Raw genomic sequence first — 9513 nt, 5'->3', positions numbered from 1 at the left:
CTAATACCAGTTCTGTTAAAATGTACAGCATATACAGGTCCTTCTCAAAATATTAGCATATTGTGATAAAGTTCATTATTTTCCATAATGTCATGATGAAAATTTAACATTGATATATTTTAGATTCATTGCACACTAACTGAAATATTTCAGGTCTTTTATTGTCTTAATACGGATGATTTTGGCATACAGCTCATGAAAACCCAAAATTCCTATCTCACAAAATTAGCATATCATTAAAAGGGTCTCTAAACGAGCTATGAACCTAATCATCTGAATCAACGAGTTAACTCTAAACACCTGCAAAAGATTCCTGAGGCCTTTAAAACTCCCAGCCTGGTTCATCACTCAAAACCCCAATCATGGGTAAGACTGCCGACCTGACTGCTGTCCAGAAGGCCACTATTGACACCCTCAAGCAAGAGGGTAAGACACAGAAAGAAATTTCTGAACGAATAGGCTGTTCCCAGAGTGCTGTATCAAGGCACCTCAGTGGAAAGTCTGTGGGAAGGAAAAAGTGTGGCAGAAAACGCTGCACAATGAGAAGAGGTGACCGGACCCTGAGGAAGATTGTGGAGAAGGGCCGATTCCAGACCTTGGGGGACCTGCGGAAGCAGTGGACTGAGTCTGGAGTAGAAACATCCAGAGCCACCGTGCACAGGCGTGTGCAGGAAATGGGCTACAGGTGCCGCATTCCCCAGGTCAAGCCACTTTTGAACCAGAAACAGCAGCAGAAGCGCCTGACCTGGGCTACAGAGAAGCAGCACTGGACTGTTGCTCAGTCGTCCAAAGTACTTTTTTCGGATGAAAGCAAATTCTGCATGTCATTTGGAAATCAAGGTGCCAGAGTCTGGAGGAAGACTGGGGAGAAGGAAATGCCAAAATGCCAGAAGTCCAGTGTCAAGTACCCACAGTCAGTGATGGTCTGGGGTGCCGTGTCAGCTGCTGGTGTTGGTCCACTGTGTTTTATCAAGGGCAGGGTCAATGCAGCTAGCTATCAGGAGATTTTGGAGCACTTCATGCTTCCATCTGCTGAAAAGCTTTATGGAGATGAAGATTTCATTTTTCAGCACGACCTGGCACCTGCTCACAGTGCCAAAACCACTGGTAAATGGTTTACTGACCATGGTATCATTGTGCTCAATTGGCCTGCCAACTCTCCTGACCTGAACCCCATAGAGAATCTGTGGGATATTGTGAAGAGAACGTTGAGAGACTCAAGACCCAACACTCTGGATGAGCTAAAGGCCGCTATCGAAGCATCCTGGGCCTCCATACATGGATTATTTGAAGGTTGACGTTTTTTGTATTAAAAACACTTTTCTTTTATTGGTCGGATGAAATATGCTAATTTTGTGAGATAAGAATTTTGGGTTTTCATGAGCTGTATGCCAAAATCATCCGTATTAAGACAATAAAAGACCTGAAATATTTCAGTTAGTGTGCAATGAATCTAAAATATATCAATGTTAAATTTTCATCATGACATTATGGAAAATAATGAACTTTATCACAATATGCTAATATTTTGAGAAGGACCTGTACAGTGTTAATGTAATTAGTCATATAAAAGGTAGCTATAACTCAAAAGGGAATATTTGTCATGATGTGGGGTTTGAGGTAGGACCAAAGTGCAGAGAATACCAGGAGCCAGTGGAATGAAGGTAAGTCGGGTTTTAATTCTTGTCCACACGGAATCCAGACAGCAGGTTTACAACAACCAGGACTCCAGACCAAACACGACAGAATGACATAGAACACAAGGAACCAGCAGGGAACAATAGAAATGAAGAGGCCTAAATACAAAACAGAACAGCAAGGGGAACCAATAAACAACGAGACCAGGTAATTAGGGGAAACAAGGAACAGGTGGGGCAAGGCTGCAGTACACAGAGGTCAACAAAAGACCAGACCAGGTAAATAACAAAAACACAACACAGACGCAGGCCAGGCATGACAGTAGTTGCTTTTACCAACTCTGAAATTATAAATACTTTTGAACTTTTGTAGAAGTTGACTGCAAATTCACTGTGCATCTGTTAAACATTTCAATGAACTCTTCAAAGTTACATTTTCTGTAACCTATTATTATATTTTCTTCCTGAAAAAACTGAGATGTTTTTGCAGATGAAATAAGGGTCAATTTATCTCAAGTTTCTTGTTCTCACAATTGGAACTTGCAGCAGGATTTTCTTATTCACTGGGATTCTTAGTGTTAAACACATACTTGTATTAAAGAATTATTCCACTTGTCTACTTGAGCGCAACTAGTAGTCTACGCTGAGTGATGGGCTTTTTCCCAAACAACATTTTCAGGGCAATATTTTCATTAAAGACTGTAAAAAAGAAAAGATTCAAATTTTGTTTACACCAGCAGACTAAAAAACTACACATTTTAAACATGATCCTGAGCTCTGATTGTCAGTTTAAATAAAACTGCTGACGTGGTCCAACTTTACATTGGGAGAGCTCAGAAGTGTGGTTCAGAGTAAAGAAGCAGTAAGTGTATAAATGACAAAATTGTAACTATACACATTTTGCAAGTAACAAAGTGGTTTTTGCTTGACGCTATAGAGAATGAACTGCATACCGAGTGCTTTTTGCCCACAAAATAGTACCAAGGAGGAGGATAGTATGGCAGAAATGGACACTAATGTTTTCTCATTGAGAGGAAGCAATGTCAGATTTTATGTTCCACATAAATCAGATCTATATGTTGGTTTAAAATATATAAAGTAAAATATATGCACATTAATAGGAGCAGAAAACCAAAAAATGGTGTCTAAAGCTTGCTTTGCCTTTTCTGTTTTTCATTCTTTTGTGGGACTTCACCATGCAGGTAAAAGGTCCTGTTGTTTTTTTATGTTGAAACTGAATTAGCAAACGACCCTGAAGAACTGTGAATATGCTACGCTTACTTTACTTGCGCTTTGTGTTTCTTCTTTTTCTCTGTGAGAGAATAGTATGTTGACCCAGAAAAACATCTTAGTACCTTAAGGATGTGTGATTAGAAGGATAGCTCAACAAAACACTTCAATTTAACTATGGATTATTCACTTTTAAGGGCAATCAATAACACTTTATCTGCAGCACATCTTCTGCTGCCAACTGGTCACTATTGGACAAAGCAGAAGAGAGGTACAAACTATTTATTTTATTTTAAAATGTGTTGTTTATTAGATGCTCTTGTCAGTGTCAATGCATATAAAGGGAATTTGTAAAAAAAAAAAAAAAAAATAGTACAGGTATTGTCATGTATATATTTTTCCTTTCTTGAATTAATTCCACTTTTATGAACATTGTACGTAAACACTGAAAAATATTTCAGTAGCCTCTATTTTGTTCAAACAACTGCTTAATATGTTTATCTAATTGACCTATAATGTACCTAAAAGCTGGTGTGAAGCCTCGGACTGCTTGGTTTGCTATCATGGGAGTGTTCAACTCTCAAACCAATTAGTGTGTGTAGTCCCTTGTGCTTATTTTTATTGTCTAACATGATAATTGCCTTCTACGTTTTTCTTAACTCATCCCCTCTCTTTGTGTAAAAAAAACCAAACAAAAAACTGCTTACTGGGTGTACAGTGTTCAGGTAAATAACTAAAATCAAGCCCACTAAATCCTGTTAAAAATGGGCTGTCATTCTGAAAAGGAGGGAGGCCAGGACGGAGATAAATGCCATGCCCCAGCACCTGATATTGCAGCACACCACACGTCTTGACGATTTTGCACACCTTCCTCCAATTTTATCAGAGTTTTCCCTCCAATGCATCCAGACCCTGCTACCAGCATTTTAGAAGGCCAATGGCACGCTCCAGAGTTGAACGTGCATGAGTGTGAGCGGTGTTAAAGCGTGCCTGCTCTGTGCGTTGGGGCTGTGGAAAGGGGGGTAGCCCCTGCAGACCATAGCGGAAGATTGCATCAGTACATCAGGCCCAAATGGTTAGAGTTTCCAAAATAAGTTTTTCATTGACTTACCAAGAAGCCAGCCATCACGTATAGTGCCTGCTTGCAGTCTATTTCCTACACTGCTTTGTGCCAGGTTGAAGGAGTCATGTGTTGAACAGGCCATCGTGCCACTGAATTGGTCAGGTACTATGACTTGCACATTAGTGGAATGCAACTGACTTTCTATTTACATACACATATTCACATACACATATAAATGTGTTTACATATGAGTGCAGTCATATACGGTGATTACATTTGGGAAACCGGACGGTACTGCAAACCGCCATTTAATATTGACCTGTTCTCCCACAGTGTAGGGAAATCTGATGTATTGACTGGTCATATTGACAATGCCATCTGGATGTCAGGTATTATTGCGCTTAGCGCTGGTTGGGCCGGCCTTGGAGATCCCTGAAAATGTTTTCCCTCCATATTTTTCCATTTGCAAGGTCCTACAGCAGTGCCAATGCCTCCATCGTGCCACATTTCACACGGGTTTCACCACAGTATTTAAATGTTTAAAGCAATCAGTGCTATTGCCTCACACCTTGTCACAATTTATGTGTTAATTAATTGTTTGATATGGAGTGAAATTGAATGCCTGAGAGGAATCATGATGCAGTGTGGCTTCAATTCCCACCTCTCCATCTGTATCTCCAGTTTCCAGTCTCTAAAACGAGCGTACGCATGGGTGGGAGTTTGCGTGATGAACCACACATTCTCTCATCAGGTTTGTTTTTTGTAGATCACAACCTTTGTGTGGAAATTGATATATATTTTACCGGTCAAAAGTTTTAGAACACCTTTCTCATTTAATGGTTTTCTTTATATTAATGACTATTTACATTGTACTTAGATTCTCAATGAAGGCATCAGAACAGTGAATGAACACATATGCAATTATGTAGCAAACAAAAAATTGTACAATTACTTTAAATATGTTATATTTTAGAATCCCTAAAGTAGCTGCCCTTTGCTACAATGACTAAAATATTAACTTTTAGCCGTCTCTCACTGAACGTCTGGCAAGTTTAGCTTTGCAAATCCATTTCAGGTGAACACCTCATGAAGTTCTTGGAGAGAATACCAAGAGAGCAAAGCATCATGAAAGCAAAGTGTGGATACTTTGTAAAAATCTAAAGTATAAAAATGTTTAGTTATTTTACACTTTTTGTTTACCACATAATTCCATGTGTTTTCATTTAGGTTTGTTGTCTGTGGTGAGAATCTACAATTTGTATAGTCATGAAAATAAAGAGACCCAGTAAGTGAAAAAGGCGTTCTAAAACTTTAGACCGGTAGTTTATTTGGGGAATCCACAACAAACTGTCCTCTGGATAAAGTCTCCCATCTGTGCCATGGATCTCTGCAGTTCCTCCTGAGTTACCATGGACCTTTTGGCTGTTTCTCTGAATAATGTTCTACCTGCCTGGTTCTGTCACTTTAAATGGACTTCCATCTTTTACATGGTTTCCAGTTGTGCTTTGTGAAATGTTCAAACCTTGAAATATTTTACAACAGAAGCCTGTTTTAAACTTCCACAACTTTATCCCTGACTGGAATGGTTTGTTCCTGGTGCTTCGTGATACAGTTTGCTAAGCTGTCTTAATACTGTGATTAAATTAGACACAAATGGACTCTGTTTAGAGATTATGGGAATTCTGAATACAGTTTGTTGCAATGGTTTGTATTTAGGAATATGATAGTAAAGGAGACTAAAAAACAAATGAATACTGATCCTTTTCAGAATTTTATTTGAAAAAAAAATGTAAGAAACCATGTTTACTTTTTTTTCAGCTGAGTATAGAATGACAATCTCCGAGGGGGTCAGTCAGTCATTTTCTATACCGCTTCTTCCTTAGTGGTGCGGGGAAGCTGGTGCCTATCTCCAGCAGTCACCCGGGACAGGTCATCCGGGACAAGTCACCTGGGACAGGTCTTCCGGGACAGGTCACCAGTCCATCGCAGGGCAACACACAAACAACCATGTACATACTCATTCACACACCTAAGGGCAATTTAGAGAGACCAATTAACCTAACAGACATGTCTTTGAACTGTGGGAGGAAGCCGGAGTACCCGGAGAGAACCCACGTATGCACGGGCAGAACATGCAAACTCCATCAAGAAAGACCCTCGGCCGGGAGTCGAACCCAGGACCTTCTTGCTGCAAGGCAACAGTGCTACTGCGCCACCGTGCAGTCCTCTCCGATGTAGGACGTCGTAGTTTAAACTTGGCAAGTTTGAATTATGGATATTTTACCCTAATTTATACCAGATCCAGACAACAAATAGAAACCTCTTGCATTTAGTTGTTTTCGAACAGATTATTTTGTGCTTTCATGCTAAAATTAGGCACAGAGTAACTACTTTGGTGACTTTTTAGAGGTAAAATAACAAGCACTGCAAAGCAACCTACTAAGCCACGTGCATTCATTAAAGGTGCAGATCTTGCAGGTTTATACATAAACAGTGTGAGGTCCAGAGTGAAAAGAATCTATTGAGACTGTTCATTTCTGTTTATTAATCTGTAAATTCAATTTCTGGGGTTCATTCAAGAGGTCTGGCAGTGGTCTCTAATCAAACACTTAGAGGGACTTTCCTTGCCTACTTGTTTGCTTTCATTACTTCTGGCCTCCCCCCCCACCTCTTACCCCCTCAATCCTCCATCTCTGGGTTCTTACTGAATTCTGACACTGATTAGAAAAGAAGAGACAAATTAATCTGGGAGCACCAGGTTGCCAGTTTTCTCTTATAGAGGACATTAGCAGAATTTTTTGTGAAGATGCAACGTCAGCTTCCATCATAGAAAAAGGGGCGGGATATGTGTGTGTGTGTGTGTGTGTGTGCGTGCGTGCGTGCGTGCATGTTGAGGGAGGCGGTGTCTGTGTGTGTGTTTCATGCATAATCACCCTATTATTAGGCTGTGAATGGAATAGTGAATTGATCTGATTGCAGGTTAAATAAGAGGAAAAGGCAAGGGGAGAAGCCTGGCATGTGGAGCAGCTAAGTTATGTATGACACAGGACAGGAAGGTGAGATGAGAGGAAGAAGAAGGAGATAAAAGGGAAAGGGGGATGAGAAAGAAAGAAGTGGCGAAGGGTGGCTAAAACCCAAAGGGAAAAACAAACAATTTTAGAAAGTAAGACAAAAAAGAAGAACCTGACATAGAGAAGCAGCTTCGAAAAGTGCAAAACAAAAATGTGTGTAATTTTTTTTGTCAGTCCACTAAGAATATTGTAAAAAGATTTTCTTAAGTAAAAGATGTGAAAATTTACAAAACAGTTCTAAAAGTTATACTTTGAAGTTGGTGGTGTGTAAACACACACACACATACATATATATATATATATATATATATATATATATATATATATATATATATATATATATATATATATATATATATATGTATATATATATATATGTATATATATATATACATATATATACATATATATATATATATACATATATATATATATATATATATATATATATATATATATATATATATATATATATATATATATATATATATATATATATATATTCATTCATTCATTCATCTTCTATAATGCTTATTCCGTAGTGGGTCACGGGTGAGAGGCGTAGATTAGTGGGGATTATTCGGGTAGTTGTAGATCTCTGTTGTTAACTGATGTCAGTGGCACCAATTAATGTACTTACACTGAGTATTATATTGATAACTACTTACTTTAATCACTGTAGTTGAAACATGGACACAGTTCGATGTTTCAACAGGAGAAGGACTCCAAACACAAAGTAAAGCTGCTTTTGGGACAAATAAACCAGAACAACTTCAAGCAGCTTCAATAGTTCCAAACTCAATTTTCTTGAACTATATGGTATATGTTTAAAAAAGGGTCCACACATTTATGATAGGAAGAGAGTTCAAATATCTGGCTTGGACCTTTGGAATGGCAAATATGGGGGGCTTCTTTTTAACTTGGCAAGAAACATTTAACATCCAAAAGAGTAGTTCAAATGCAAAAGCTAAAAGCCTAAAATTATGACATTCTTCTGATGATAAGTGCATGTTAACCTCTGACAAGCACTGTATACTGATGACATCATCATATCTAGTGCAAACAATTGAAGATTATTAACAAGAAACTATATTCTCACAGTGAAGTTTTTACAGGATAACAAAATGTTTAGCACTACATTAAGATGGAGTAAAGTAACCAAGTGCTTCTCTAATTTACTTCGCAACAAAAGGAACATGTGGAATGTGAAAGCTGCAACAAATCCTGCAGCTTTATTTTTTTTTCTGCTGAGTCACTCCAAATTCTTGCGCAATAATATCGCCCTACATCAATATAAACTGCTTTTTAGTCGCTCGGTTCCTCAGTTAAACCATCACTTTTTTTCTAGTTGAAAAACTCTGGATTCTCGCAGAAATGCTCATACTCACAATTATGCACAACACACATCAGCCAGTCAGCAATTCTCTGGGAGGCACAGCACTGGATCATAATTAGAGCCAATCAAAAAGAAGCGTACAGGCTGTTACTTCCTGCCAGCCGGTCACTTCGTCCATCTGGCTGTGCTCAGGCCGTCTGTGTTCAGCTAACTCTCTCACAGCAAGGAAATAGATTGTTTTTATTTAGGTTAAAAATACGTTCAAGTCATGTTCTGGTGCAGTTTTAGCTCATAGGGCTACCTGATGCCATGCTTAAGTACTTTTAAATGATTTGCAAGTGTGTGTGTCTGTGTTAGGTGTTTGAATTTATATTCATGTGGCATCTCTTTCTTAACTTTTTGCTCCTATTTTGTACTTATACTTTACTTCATCCTGTCCTTTCTTTTTTGTTTTAAGTCTCTTTTCACCTCTCTTTATCTCTGTCTGTCCGCCTCACTGCCTGCTCTGTCCTGCTTTCAGTATGTTTCTCCCAGTACATAATTGCCTTTCTCACTGACTCATTCTCTTCTCATTTATCTTCTGTCTCCCTACATCTTTCGGATTACCCCTCTAGAATTCAGGTTTCCTCATCCCTTCAACCCTTTGTGGAACCAACAACTAAATGCTCCCTATGTGTTGTGGTTTTATGACCTCCAAGCAGTTTGGCAGCTGCCTATATATATATACAGGGGTTGGACAATGAAACTGAAACACTTGTCATTTTAGTGTGGGAAGTTTCATGACTAAATTGGACCAGCCTGGTAGCCAGTCTTCATTGATTGCACATTGCACCAGTAAGAGCAGAGTGTGAAGGTTCAATTAGCAGGGTAAAAGCAGAGTTGTGCTCAAAATATTGAAATGCACACAACATTATGGGTGACATACCAGTGTTCAAAAGAGGACAAATTGTTGGCACGTGTCTTGCTGGTGCATCTGTGACCAAGACAGCAAGTCTTTGTGATGTATCAAGAGCCACGGTATCCAGGGTAATGTCAGCATACCACCAAGAAGGACGAACCACATCCAACAGGATTAACTGTGGACGCAAGAGGAAGCTGTCTGAAAGGGATGTTCGGGTGCTAACCCGGATTGTATCCAAAAAACATAAACCCACGGCTGCCCAAATCACGGCAGAA

General features: G+C 39.0%; 1 protein-coding gene across 1 annotated transcript in view; it reads left to right on the top strand.

The window, feature by feature from the left end:
- The first annotated feature begins 1808 nt into the window (after positions 1-1808).
- Positions 1809-9513, top strand: part of LOC124873626 (transmembrane protein 125) — a 55270-nt gene continuing 47565 nt past the window's right edge. Inside the window, exon 1 of the mRNA XM_047374386.1 lies at positions 1809-1916. The gene's annotated coding sequence lies outside the window, so the exon portion shown is untranslated. The remainder of the gene's footprint in view (positions 1917-9513) is intronic.

Source organism: Girardinichthys multiradiatus, chromosome 9 (assembly GCF_021462225.1).
Source record: "Girardinichthys multiradiatus isolate DD_20200921_A chromosome 9, DD_fGirMul_XY1, whole genome shotgun sequence".
Classification (NCBI taxonomy): domain Eukaryota; kingdom Metazoa; phylum Chordata; class Actinopteri; order Cyprinodontiformes; family Goodeidae; genus Girardinichthys; species Girardinichthys multiradiatus.
Note: the sequence above shows the minus strand (reverse complement) of the source record. Positions and strands in the feature narration are given on the sequence as shown.